Source organism: Triturus cristatus, chromosome 4_1 (assembly GCF_964204655.1).
Source record: "Triturus cristatus chromosome 4_1, aTriCri1.1, whole genome shotgun sequence".
NCBI classification, from domain to species: domain Eukaryota; kingdom Metazoa; phylum Chordata; class Amphibia; order Caudata; family Salamandridae; genus Triturus; species Triturus cristatus.
In genome coordinates this window covers 301,700,130-301,713,301 of record NC_140585.1, presented here as the reverse complement: position 1 = coordinate 301,713,301, position 13,172 = coordinate 301,700,130, and the positions used below count along the sequence as shown (strand labels likewise).

At 43.6% G+C, this 13,172-nt stretch overlaps 1 protein-coding gene across 4 annotated transcripts in view; it reads left to right on the top strand.

The window, feature by feature from the left end:
* LOC146854818 (adenosine deaminase 2-like) overlaps positions 1-13,172 on the top strand; it is a 516,331-nt gene that overhangs the window by 101,616 nt on the left and 401,543 nt on the right. For 2 of the 4 annotated variants that reach the window (XM_085652178.1, XM_085652180.1), the window contains one exon: positions 5,585-5,837. The exons of 1 other annotated variant lie outside the window; for it this stretch is intronic. The gene's annotated coding sequence lies outside the window, so the exon portion shown is untranslated. Of the gene's footprint in view, positions 1-5,106; positions 5,838-13,172 lie in introns of those variants that run through there. One more of the 4 variants, XM_085652179.1, reaches the window with a different exon arrangement.

Here is a 13,172-nt window from a genome sequence, read left to right as displayed (position 1 = left end):
GGGGAACACTCCAGATGCTCCAGGGAAAAACCTGTGCTATGAGGTTAAAGAGTTGACACCACAGCTCCCCTTCCATAGGTCCCTATTATTGTACCTCCCAGGTCCATGGCCATTTCTCTTACCTGTAAGTGCATATATGGAAGTAAAAATGTACAATTCCTAACTCCACACCAACACACCTTGAAGATATATGTACTGCGTAGGTACATTGGTGGAGTTAGGTATCGAAAATCTAGAGTTACTTAACTGTCTATTGTTTTTTGATATTTTATACATGGTATTCGTTCCCACCAATATTGTGGATTTGATATTTGTGGTGCACACCCTTAGGAGCTGCCATGGCAGGTGTGGATCTGGCAGTGCTGCTTCAGTACGGTCCCCAGTGATCTTCTGCATTTCTTGTGTGTGTGGCGAAGGCTTGATCATGGTACAAACAGCTGAGCCCCGAACGAGTTGATTCACTGTGTTCTGTGCAGCCATTTCAAGACCGATTCTCTGGGCTCAGTGGAGCCAGATATACAACCATACGCCATTCTTCTGCTTGAGGTGCAGCTATGCAGTGGCCAATCTTGTTGATGATAAAGTCAGGCACAGACTGCACTTCTGATGGTGACAAGGCCACGCACAGGCTGATCTTCTGTTGATAATACTGCCATGTACAGGCCATATTCTGAATCACAGCCCCAACTGGGCCTCAGTGAGCAGTCAATAGCCTTCACGGTTTGCATCCAGAATTTCTGTGGAGAGTAGATGACCACACACACAAGAGCCCACAGATCACTTTCCTCTGTCTTCTTCCTCTGGATGTTCCAGGCACTTGGCACATGATGCTCTTTCTGGATAGAGACTGCTTCTGCAAGTTTGGTAGGCCCTTCCCTCTCTCAGCAGGCAGGCTACTAAGCACTCAGGTCTTGTATACAGCTTACTCACCAAGATTTTCCCTCACCTCTGATAACCTGACTGTCAGGCAGGCGCCAGTTTTAGTAGCGCAGCAGCCTTTTGAGTCCTCTGCAAGCACTCCCTTTTTTGGCCAAAGAGAACTTTGGAGACTGGAAGAACAAGTGAGCTAGAGATCCCATTTTTATACAGCAAATTAGACAGTAGACGTATACCCGCTGTCTGCATCTTCAGAACCGGTTTGGATGGTTATTCTTTCAAGGGCCCTTTCTAGGCTGTTCTTCAGACACCAATTCTGTGTAGAGTGATGCCTCTCAAAAAAGGGTAGTCTCCATCCTAAAGCACCCACCACAGAGGCACAATGAAATGTGGGCTTTCTCCACCTGGCTGTCATCAGCCAGATTGAGAGTGTGATCAGAGAAAGACAAAAGGCTGGACCCTCACTTAAAGGGTCCTCTTCACTTTGTACAACTGAGTTTGCAGTACCACTCTTAACTCCTACTAATCCAAGTGGCAGCTTTCAGGCAAGACTAATCAGCAGCTTCTTACCAAGTTAAAGGAGTTACTGAATTTTTTTAAGTGCTTTGACTCCTGTTCCCTCACTTCAGTAAGTGTGTAGGTCTCTTCCCTCCTGCTTCAGAAATGTCCGCAATACACCTCAACTGTCTGAGAAAACAATCTCACCTCTATCTTGTGCAAAGGCCAAACCTGGGGTACCAAGATAGAGACCTCAGACCTCCATTACTCTGGCTTACTCACACATACATATACCACACAGGCTACCCACACCAAAACACACAAAAACACTTGGTATGGTAGTGCAAGGAGTTGGGTAAACCTTTACATGAGTAGGCCAGTAATGACAGGGATAAAAGGTTTTGGCCATAACTATGGATTCACAAAACATAGTATGCTGCCACCACTGCTTTGTGCTATTCCATGACAGGAAATGTAGCCTATCTGTCAATCAAGGTCACAGAACAGATACAGGACCTTACTTGTGTAAAGGGACAAATCAGTTTGTGTAATTTAGAGATGAGCAGAACAGTTGTTTAACAATTAAAAGAACTACTTCGTGTCACCCACACCATTCCTATTGCTTTGAGGGCCTCAAACAGTCTGAATTGTCATACTTGTAGCAGTGTGATGGTTAGTAGTTGTGTAGGTACCGTCATTGGCAGCCTTGGCAGTCACAATGGATGGTGCAAGTTGCAGTGGCCTCCTGATGAGGGCCCTGGCACTCTTTTTATTTTTACAAATTAAGCACAACTTCAATGTGATTTTGCACCTTAGAATAATTTGCTTCCCAAGTGGGATACCACAGTGCAACTTACTTTGCATTGAGGATGAAGTTACACCAATAAGTGATTTTACAGCTATAAATGATTTGTGCTCCTAAATATTTTTGAGGTCATGCTGATGTTGCATCAGGGGTGACTTCGCACCTCAATTAATTGTGCTGCCATAATGCTACCCCCTTTTACAGCGAACTTAATATCTTACTACCACATTTTCTGTCTGTACTCAGTGAAACACACATCTAAATGGGATATCCTACTCCTGACTTTGCATCAAGGGTGCCCATGCAACGACATGTTGCATCCCTTAAAGTGTTCATGTAGTCTTTTTTATCCCATTATAGAATAGGACTACAAGTCCCAGAAGTTAAAGGAAAAAACCTGGACTGATGCCGCTCATTACGATCTGGCTGCAGTATCAAGATGCAGGCAACCGAGGAATTAAAGAAAACTCTAGATCAACATGGTTTTGTTGGATCTGAGCGCAGCTTTTGACACAGTTTCAGATCCAATTCTCTGCCAGAGGCTGGAAAGCATAGAGTTTACAGGGGCAACTCTAAGATGCTTAACATTGTTTGTCGCAGAAAGAAGCTTTCATGTTAGTGAGGGGCACTTTTTGTCAGAAACACACCAGCTGAAATGCGGAGTGCTACATAGCTCTTCTTTGAGACACGCTTTTTTAATGTATATATACAGGCCGCTTACATACATCATCTGCGATCTGGGTTTCACAATAGTCTCCTATGCAGATGATACCCAGATTATTGTCTCTTTGTCACCAAATACTAATGCAACCGTTGACAGACTTAACACCTGCCTGGAAAGGGTATCCAACTGGATGTCCTCTGGCTGCCCAAACAACAAGGAGACAAGACTGAGATAATGGTCACAGGAAACAATCCAGCACTCTGGAACCAATTCCTCTGGCCATCATACTTGGAGGAACTCTCATTCTCCCCCCTCCAAGTCCAAAATAAATAGTCTAGGTGTTATCCTAGACAAAGACCTGACAATGGTCGTAGCAAACCCCGTTCCGCAGCGGAACGGGAAGAACCTGATGATGAAGCATGCCACTAAGGGGAAACCCTGGTGGGTGAGGGTTATATAAGGAACACTCACAGCTTTCCCGACAAACATCAGAGTGGAAAGAGAAAAAAACCTAACTCCAAATGATTATAAAATGGCCGCTCAAGCAAAAAAGGTGACTAGCACTTACTTCAGCCTTCTGAGGTCTCTTTTGAAGACGCTCAAATGGCTCTCTTTAGAATGTCGCAGAATAGTGGTCCAGGGAGTTGACTTTTTAATGCCGTAATAGATCTTCCAGGCAAGTCCATTACCACCACTAGCAATATGTCGACCTATATCAACCTCCCTTGTAACAGGATATCCCATCACAGCACTGGTGACGTCGGCAGTCACTTTTGTAACTGTACTTTTCAATTTACTCTCCAGACTGGACTATGGCAACTCACTCTACCTGGGCAGCCCCTCATATGTTATGAGAAAGTTGCAGGTTTCCCAGTCAGAGTATTGATGGGAGTGTCTAAAACTCAATCTGCACTAGCAGCCCTGGTGCAACTTCATTGGCTGCCAATAGAAGAGACTGTAAAATTCAAGGCCCTCTGTATTGCTCACAGAGTAAAGTATTCTCTGGAGCCACGTTCTCCAACATCTTGTTACTCCTTTCCACAGATTTGAGATCAAATAATCTCTTGTTTGCTGCCAGCGCCGGAAAACCCATGCATGGGTAGCTGTGCGCTCTTCATATATTCTATTATAATAATAATAAAAATAATAATACTAATACGCATGAACCTGGGAAACTTGGCAGCTATGCGATTGGGCGACCAGGTGGCTTCATGTCACCAGGACACCACCTCTTTATTGCTGGACTTTGCTTTTAAATATCATTGTTATTAGGTGTGTTCGTCCAATTGGTGCAATTAAAATTAACAGACTACAACTCCTAGAATGCACTATGGTAAAGCAAGATGCATGGATGGAAAAGTCATGTCTGTAACATAGTCACCTTATGCAGAGATCCTCCCCCACATTGCAGTGGCACCTTTATTAGCATCTGATACCATATCAAAAGCATACCTGTTAACTTTGCTAGTGCGTGTAACATAGTCACCTTATGAAGAGATCCTCCCCCACATTGCAGTGGCACCTTTATTAGCATCTGATACCATATCAAAAGCATACCTGTTAACTTTGCTAGTGCGTGTTCAAGAGTCCCAACCTGTGCTGAATTGGATTTCTTGAGCAGTAAAAAATGTACTACAGAGATAGCAAGTTTCCCTGTCCCATGCGTGAGTCTCAGTCCATCCAGCTCAGGTTTTTTCTTTAGATTCTGGGAACTGTAGTTCAGATTTTATAATGGGAACAAAGGAATACTGGAGGCAAAGAAATCTGGGGCTGGATGAGATTCTCGTGCATTCAACTAGGCAACGTGGTAGCTCTGCTTCCTAAAATTGACATATAATGTCTAATACAGAACTCAGAAACGTTCTCCAGACCAGTGCACACAATATGCCGAAAGATGACAATTGTTCCTTCTGACCCTACTAGCAAAGCCTGGTCCACAGAAAAAAATAAAACGGAGGACCCCGTGGGAGCAGTTGTTCCCTCGGGCCTGATCAATGTCGCCACGCCCCACGTCCTGGAGTGGCTAGTAATTGGTCCATGTAGTAATTTGAAAACATGGGACCTCAGAGACTCCATACTTCATAAATCTCCAAGAGCCTTACATTGCTTGTTGTCCCCTGAACGGAGCCCGCTTCCCGACATGCATCACGGAACTGCAGGGTCGGTGTTTCGCCCCTACAATTGGTCCATTGCCAGCTGTGACGTCACCAGCCTGCGCCGACGTTTTTAGCCACAACTTTGTCTAGTAGGGCTTGAAAGTCGTAACAAAGTGGGAGAAACGAAAGTGCTAGAAGTGTCTAACTGATAATGCAGGGTTGGCCGAATAAGTCACGCAAGCCATGGTGCAAGCTTTCAGCTTTTTTTTCGAGTCAAACCGGACTGATGGCAACCCAACCCCATTTGTCGTGTATGCTAGATAGGAGAGCTGGATTAGTGCCAACCCCCGTTTGAGCGAGGCAGTGATTAAAACGGGCATCAGTAGTATTTGTATTCACATTCGCATTAATGGTCACACAGCCCCATGTCATGGATCTGTATTAATAACGGATATGCAAATCTATAACTTATTGGTAAACGTGGTCTTCAAGTCTACTGTTTATCTCGAGTCATTGGACATAAACACGCATGTTTAAGAAACGAGTCCCACAAAGTATTTTGTGCGGCATGCATGGAATTAGTCTTGCCTCGGTTTCGTCCGACTGAAGCTGTTTTGTGATGGTGTTTTTTTCCTCTTCTTTCAGTTCTCCCTTATCTCTGTGTTTGTCAGCCTTTGGAGCTGCTAGCCCAGGTGCAGCCGTAAAAACCCACAGCAACAGGAAGCAAGTGAAGTGAAGTGAAAGCCGGGCCGAGGAAGTGCCCGCGAGACGTTCCAGCCAGTCCCTGTGAGAGAAAGGGCTCTAACAGCTGCAGTGTTTACTTCCAGTCAGCTGCTGGCGTGGCCGTCCTCGGACAACCCTTCGGCCTTAAAACTGCGCAGGCCCTGGAAAGACGGAGGTAAGGGAGGACTTAACACTGCAGATCATTCATATTTGCTTAATACGTTTTACCTCTCTACTATCCATCCGGCCTTAGGCATTGAGATAGACTGAAGGGTATCTCTCTTTCAGACCAGAAGTGATTCGCTTTTTCAACTTTCTAATACTTACTTGAAAACGAGCGGCCCCAAGCTAGGTACTCGTGCCTTTTTAGCAAACGTCCATTTGCATTTCAAGATTTGTAGTTTTGATATTAACAGGTAAGTATGGGCACAAAAACCCCACTGTGCAAAGTGCTGTTCACTAAAATGCATGCAGGATGTCCAACATGGGGCCTTGTAGCTTCTGTAGAGCATGTGTAGCAGGACCCTTCTGGTCCCTGAAAGACACTGTAGGAATGACATAATCGTTGGGGTGTGTCTGAGTAGGGTGAATAAAGTTGATGACAACAGTGAGAGTTAGTTAAGGGTTGCCCTCTGAAGAATAAAGATGTAAACTACAGAGGTCAAGTGTGGTCATTTGCATGCTGCTGGGTTGTGGAGTACGGGAAATTTATGAGCTCAAACATTTTTTAGGTGACAAGAATTTTAAATGCTGTGCATGAACAGTATTGTTCCGATGCTCTAAAATATCAGGCTACATACGGTCACCAGGATTATTTAAAAAGAAAAAATAAATTAAAAAGGAAGGATAATAGGAACATGCAACCAGGACATAGGTGCCTCTTTGGGCTTGTGGGGCTGGCAGCAGGAATAATTAATGTAAGTGGTCCAAGGGTCAGTCCTCCATCTTTGAAATTTTTCATTTTGACCTGATTAGCCAAGGCTTGATCCAGCGGGTTACCAGCTAGAGATACTCACAAACCACATACTCACCTGGACCCGTTAAGCACACATTGACATGAGCTAGTAAAGTACCACTGGGGTCAATTTGTTGTATTAATACCTGTAAGATAAATTTACCTTATCATTTCTTTACTAAACCTTTCCGACCAAATGTACTTTCCTCTGGTCAATGGACCTTTTAGTTAACTATTGTAGGCAAAAATTGACATAGAAGAAAATCTCTTTAAATAACCACAGACTCTGGAGGGTTTAAAATGTTTATCTAGTTAAATTCATGTGAGCCAAGAACCCAAATACAATTCGTACACCGTTTTCTCCAAGGAAGGAAATCAAATTTAAGTCAGAAAAATCGTTAAACAATGTTATTACAATGACATTACCTGAATAGGGAGAAACAGAGAGAGCAGTACAATAACATACTACACAGAATTATAATTACCTAGGATGGTGTGGAAACCAACCCCTTGGCCAAGGAGCTGGAAAATGTCCCCTGGGACAGATCAGGTGACAAAGGTTCAGGACAAGATTCAGGGACAGGATAGATGGCCTCTTCTAGATCCAACGCCTGCGTCGCACCCCTCTCTGACACTATCTTCCTCCTCGATTCTTCCGCAATCTTCTTCTAGATCTTTACCTTTCCCTCCTCGATTCTTCCGCGATGTTCTTCTGATCAATTAGGGTTTAGGCTCTAAGTCTGCAATTCGAGCCTTCTTCAATATTTGCTCAGTTCTCGGACAGCATCCCGGTCTCTCTGCATCTCAGCAACACAAGCTCTGCTTCCAACTAACTAAAACTACCCCAATTATACCCATCTAACGGTAAACACCACCCCTAAATGTTTCCAATTTATGATACTCCTAATTCTTATTGGACAAGCAAGGGGGGGGATGATCATCACACCATGGTAAGTTTTTTTTTTTTATCAAACTTTTTATTGATCTTTTATCGTTGTAATATGTACAATAATCATGATAACCGAGAACGACAGTACACTTCAGAGGCATATCTTGCACCATGCTAAGTTTTAATAATTTTCTTTAGTCTATTGTTCAGCGGTCCCGCCCCGTAATTTATTTACCCAAGCTTTATTTTCCACCCGTATTTCACATCTTTATCAAAAAAAGAATACAGTTAATAATTTTCTCATTCATCATTCAGGATGTCCACTGCTTTCTCAGGACATGTTGCGATCGTGGCCTTGGCTGAGGTTCAAGAACATCATCATGGTTCCTGGCGGGTTACGAGTGCGCGTGCATAGAGTGTCACATGATGTATAGACTTTAGTATTGCTCTGAGGCCCAAATACGAACTAAATAGAAAGAGTCAAAGAAACATGTTAGAAATCAAAATAAACTGATTTCACTGTATACCACCTATCGCTACTCTAATTCCATTTACTTATATTTAGCATTAGCATTTTAATAAAGTTGCATGCTTTAGTTTCAGCAAAAGCATGCACGTTAACGTGAGTTTCTAGCGGCCATCTTAGAAGCGAATGCGCAGCTGCAGAGATTTCCCTCCAAGCAAAGACTCGTCATTACTACGTAGGTGTAGTTGACGCATGCGCAGTACAGAATTCTGCGTTAGCAGCCATTTTAAGTCACACTTGGGTTACTTGTTAGTACGACACATATGCAAGCTTCCCCTAAGCTTAAATGTATGAACTGTAATTCATGTTAGTATTTACAAACATAATTATTACGGTATTACAAGTTATTTTGAGAGAATTGCATCCGAGCAAGTCTCTTTTATACGAGTCCTTGCTCCATCGGGCTGAGGAAGAGCACTAATGCATAATATGACACACTTTCTTTAATCTATCACAGTTATGTGCATTTCGCAATATATATCATCACTTGATATAATTTGATGAGCTCCTTATGTATTTCTTTAGCACAAACCTAGCCAAAGGCAGTAGAGCATAATACATGGTCAAAGATGAGCATAAAGTCAGCTAGGAACGGGATAGGAAGCTCGGTTATGGACTGTTAATTCATTGTGATGTGGTGTTTTTTGAAGATATGTGTCTTCAACTCTTTGATAAATTGGAACAGCGTTGGGGAAGTCCTGATGGATACTGGGATTCGGGGAGGAGTTATTAAGCCTCAAAGTCATGTGTTTGTTTGTGTTCATACATTCTCTTGGCAAACCATGCCGTTGTTTACCCATTCCCCACCGTTTGCATAGATTTCAGGACCCAACATGTGCGGATACAGTCAATCTTGTGAACCTGGACCTAAATATGTAGACAGTAGGAAGGATGAAATTAATACGTTGATAATACAAAGTGCATGTCAGAGAAGAATTCTTCGGTGGTCTCAAATCTGCCAGTTATACTACCACAGAAATCATACCTTATTATACTTGCACAAAAACCTAAAGGCAAGTGTGAAATATGCTAGGGACAAGGAATCTCATGCAGGCAGGTATTTCTTAGGTGTGTGCCTGTGTCCTTTGATTGTATATTTTAGTCATCCTTAAAATATGAATGTTTAAGTTTATAAGAGGCCTCTAAATGTTGCAGGTTTTTATTTTAACAAGAGACACGCTAATGCAAGATATTTATCCACATCAACGACCTGCAACCATGAATCACTGTAGGCTGCATCGGTCGTGGCCAAGGGACCTAGTGTCTTGTGTGTTGCCTGTCAGTTGTGGCTGTTTTGTCATCAATGTGTGGATTCTGAGAAATGTCGTTTTACTTGTACCTTTGCAAGTAAGGCCTCAAAAATCTACCATGCAAACTGACTAAAACAAAAGTCACAAGGAGCTGAAGATGCTTGATATTGCATGTTGCAAGTATGATCTTGCCCACCCGAGGAATGCAGCACTATGTGGTTATTTCTAAAGAAAGGAATTTTTGTGTGCGTTTGGAAACATACTGGGTCCACGTCAGCGCAGGGCAGAGGTTCAGAAAACAAAGATAAGACATCAATAATCAGATTAGGAAAATTACAAGAAACAGGCTGTGCTGTAGATGTTTGGAATTGCACGCATAAAATACCAAATTGAAATACACGGCTCATTTACTAATGCTCCCATCCTGACCTAACTGAAGTATTGCTCTACTTTAGCATGAAATGACATAAGATAAAGTTATCAACTGAAGTTAAAGAACTGTGCAGGCAATGAAAAATCACAATCAAACCTGAAAGGAGTGTTCTGTGACTTTCCAAATGACCGGTGAGGCCGCACCGTGCGTCGACTTAGCGTTTTGGGGGGTACTGACCTCAGCGGGGGGCTCTGTGTTTAGCAATAAGGTATGATTTAAAAGCAGCTGCTGCAGAGTTCCTTGTGCGTCCAACTGTCAGGCAGCGCTAAAAATGCCATGATAACTCTTGTGATTATTGTTCCTCCTAGAGAGAGAGAGATCTAGTTTTGTTTGTGGCAGTTTTGACTCGCCATAAAGTAGCGCAGAGGGTTAACATGTCTGCTGCAAAGAACAGATATGTATTTTATGTGGATAGCTGAGTGGATTAGTGAAGCTTGCCTTTTTTCAGCGCTTTAAAACAAATTAAATATATTTGGGAAAGGGGCTATGGAGAGATTAGGGGCAGGGTGGTATTAAGGGAATCTGAGAAGGAGATCACACGAGTGGGAGGGTTGCCCAAAAAGATTGTTGCACCGTGCGCCACCAGTACCAAAACCGGCCCTGTGAGGGGGTACGACACCTGCTCAACCACCAGCCTCCCTTCTTCATCCGCGAATCCGGACGCATTTCTAAAACTGTGCCACCCAACAGCAGCGGTCCGAGAAATGCATGCTGTCAGGTAGTTTCACAACCGGGAGAAGAGTACCTCACCGCTGAGGCCTTGAATTAGAATAATGCTATTCGAATAATTATGAGTTTGCCCTAGAATCAATGTATATTCAGGGTGAATTGAAAATACGGCAGAAGACTGGTAAAATAATTTCAGATATGGGTAAAAAAAAAATCGATTTCCGTCGAAGCTGAGAAGCTCACCCATCTAGCTGCTGCAAAAGGTTGAGGTTAATGGCACCTGCTTGGCAGCACCATGGCCAGGCCTGTATACAGAGAAGTTTTTATTTTTTTTACTTCTTTTTGCCTTCTAAGGTATAAAAATGATTTGCAGATGAGCAAAGGCTTCAGAAGGCAGGGTTCCGGGGAATAGAACTCCCTGTAAAATATCCCTCCCGCCTTAAGAAAAAATCAATATGATGCAGCCAACCTTTAGCCATGCTGCACTGCCACGCTGCTATAAGCATAGCTAAAAGACATTGTCAAAGCCAAAATCTCTCACATAGTTGAGACATATTGGCTCTGCCAATACTTGTCACAAGATGGAAAGGAGGATATACGATAAATCCACACATAACACCATTACTCCTATAACAATGAACACAACCCCTCAACACCAGGCTCACAAAACCCAGACAAGTGGCTTAGGCCTGTGTTTTCCCCTATTTTTTAGGTCTCGGCTAGACAGCGCTTGCGTTGTCTCTTCGAGAGATGTTGTATATATTTTGTGAGCTTCAGCCTACCCATAGGTTTCCCATTTGCTGTCTCCCTCGTTGCTCTTATTTTCTTTCTCCCTATTTGTCCATGGCATGCATGAATCATGCTGCTTCCTCTGTTGAGCCCTCCCTGAGAACAGGCACCAAGTACTATATCAATACATTAGTCACCATTTTAGCATGTGTTTTATGAACTACTTTCTTCTTTGTCTAAGATCAGTTCACACAAGCGCTTGTGTTTCGCTCCGTGCTCCTCTGTAAATTGGGCTGTAAATCTTGCTCTTATCTCCTCATATTTGCTGCGCATTCAAAGACAGAGATCAGATGTCAGATGCTCTATTTTTTGCCTGACTTCAAAGTGAGTGATTTTTTTTTTTGTTTATGTTTTTGTTTCTTATTATGGCAACCCCACACAGTTGACAAGTCGAGGCTTGGCTGTAAGACGTGACCCGAGGCCTGGAGGCCATTGCACATTATTTCCATTCTTGTGTGCAGACCGTAGAGCCAGGGCAGTCTTGACAGCATTATAGGCAGAGCAAAGCAGTCCACTGGGCCCTGCCTACTCAATCACTCAAGCTAAAAAAATGTTTGATTGAAAATTTGTGTTAAATTCTTTGTCTGCATGGCCCCTACACTCGTGGGGCCCCCGGGGAACTGCCCAGCGTACCCATGCGTTAAGACGGCACTGGGTAGTGCAGCCCGGCGTATGAATCACACTCGGGCTGCCCTACAGGGGAATCAAGAGTGTACTCTGCTGCTCACTCATTTTGCACACAGTAAGGGCTGTGTGTTGTCTTCTACTTTATCGTTTTAATTCGTGTGCATGCATTGTTCATATGCAGCTGCTTCTTTCCATGGCAGTAATCCAAGCTGTTTGTTTAACCCTGAAGTTCCCATGGGAGCTCGCCCTGCTTGACTGGTGCACAGTGTTTTATTTGTCTGGTGCTTTGCACTCGCCAATTACACAAATTTAAATTAGCCTGTTGTTGTTCAACATTTGCACTGCACTGGTAAATGAATTTAAATCGGACTTGACTATTTGTTTAAGATTAATGCAGGCAGTTAGCTGGTTCGTTCATTACTCTGTGGGGCACTGACTGAATCGCCCCTCTCCTTCCTTCTTGCTGGATCTCTTTGCCTAAGTCTTTGCTCACCCTCCCTTCCTGTGCCTGCTCGCCAGCTGTACTCGCTCAAACTCCTCAGACATCTTGCATAATTACATCGTATTTGAGCTGTTTGTTGCTTTTCACTGTTGTCTGTCACACAAATATTAACACTCTCTTCCCATGCATGCAGGTGTTTGTTGCAACAAAGCGGGTAAAAAAATTAGGCTGAGGGGGGAGATGGCAGATCCCCCGACCCAAGGCGACACAGGCACGTACGTTGAGAGCCATGCTCAATGTTATCAAGGATGCCGCTTCCAGTTCTGGGCTTTTTGCTTATGAGCCAATGGCTGGAACCATGTAATTAGTGCAATGGAAGTAAACTAAGACTGCAACAGTCAGAATGCAGTCCATTTTCAAGTACAGAACTGATAGCCAGCCAGGTCATGGTGTGAAGTGTCCATACCACTGCCGTCATATGTGATACGTCATCGATGTGAGACACCAGGGCTGGCTCTAGATCTCACTGTTGGTGGCTCTGACCCACACCCTCCCAGATTTTTCCAATTTTCGACTGGTGCTGCCCTAGCCTCACTTGGTTTTAGTGCTAAAAACATCTCTCACACTCCCAATGTGATTATTTATTTAGGTTTATTTATCAGGCACCAATTGCCGTATCTTAATAAATACAGAGTGCAAAAGATCGGTTTAGCAGCACATGTTTCTTTAACCCTAAAGGCATTCTAGAACAGAGAACTTCATGAAGGGCTCCAGGGTACCAACCAGTGGTTCAGTGGGCCCCTCAGGCCTCTGGGCCCTGGTGTCACTGCCCCAGCTGCACCAATGGATGCCATAACCCTGGTGTCAACAAGCCATCCACTGCACCCACTATGTGACAAATGCTTTCATCCTGGGAGAGAGGTGAATACG